We start from the raw sequence: 1248 nt of genomic DNA on the forward strand, positions 1-1248 counted from the left end.
TTTTTGGTTTCTTACCAACCAATTCGACTTGCCTTCATCTCTTGTTAGGTTTATAATATCAATACTCGAACTTATATGCATGTTCAGGGACATCATTTTAACTTTCGGTTTGCACCCAAGTCCCGAACTTAGTGATATTTTTGGTTTCTTATCAACCAATTCGACTGCCTTCATCTCTTGTTAGGTTTATAATATCAATACTCGAACTTATATGCATGTTCAGGGACATCATTTTAACTTTCGGTTTGCACCCAAGTCCCGAACTTAGAGATATTTTTGGTTTCTTATCAACCAATTCGACTGCCTTCATCTCTTGTTAGGTTTATAATATCAATACTCGAACTTATATGCATGTTCAGGGACATCATTTTAACTTTCGGTTTGCACCCAAGTCCCGAACTTAGAGATATTTTTGGTTTCGGACCAACCAATTCGACTTGCCTTCATCTCTTGTTAGGTTTATAATATCAATACTCGAACTTATATGCATGTTCAGGGACATCATTTTAACTTTCGGTTTGCACCCAAGTCCCGAACTTAGAGATATTTTTGGTTTCTTATCAACCAATTCGACTTGCCTTCATCTCTTGTTAGGTTTATAATATCAATACTCGAACTTATATGCATGTTCAGGGACATCATATTAACTTTCGGTTTGTACCCAAGTCCCGAACTTAGTGATATTTTTGGTTTCTTATCAACCAATTCGACTGCCTTCATCTCTTGTTAGGTTTATAATATCAATACTCGAACTTATATGCATGTTCAGGGACATCATTTTAACTTTCGGTTTGCACCCAAGTCCCGAACTTAGAGATATTTTTGGTTTCGGACCAACCAATTCGACTTGCCTTCATCTCTTGTTAGGTTTATAATATCAATACTCGAACTTATATGCATGTTCAGGGACATCATTTTAACTTTCGGTTTGCACCCAAGTCCCGAACTTAGAGATATTTTTGGTTTCGGACCAACCAATTCGACTTGCCTTCATCTCTTGTTAGGTTTATAATATCAATACTCGAACTTATATGCATGTTCAGGGACATCATTTTAACTTTCGGTTTGCACCCAAGTCCCGAACTTAGAGATATTTTTGGTTTCTTACTTACCAATTCGACTTGCCTTCATCTCTTGTTAGGTTTATAATATCAATACTCGAACTTATATGCATGTTCAGGGACATCATTTTAACTTTTGGTTTGCGCACAAGTCCCGAACTTAGTGATATTTTTTGGTTTTGGACCA

This window comes from Anopheles maculipalpis, assembly GCF_943734695.1.
Source record: "Anopheles maculipalpis chromosome X unlocalized genomic scaffold, idAnoMacuDA_375_x X_unloc_14, whole genome shotgun sequence".
NCBI classification, from domain to species: Eukaryota; Metazoa; Arthropoda; class Insecta; order Diptera; family Culicidae; genus Anopheles; species Anopheles maculipalpis.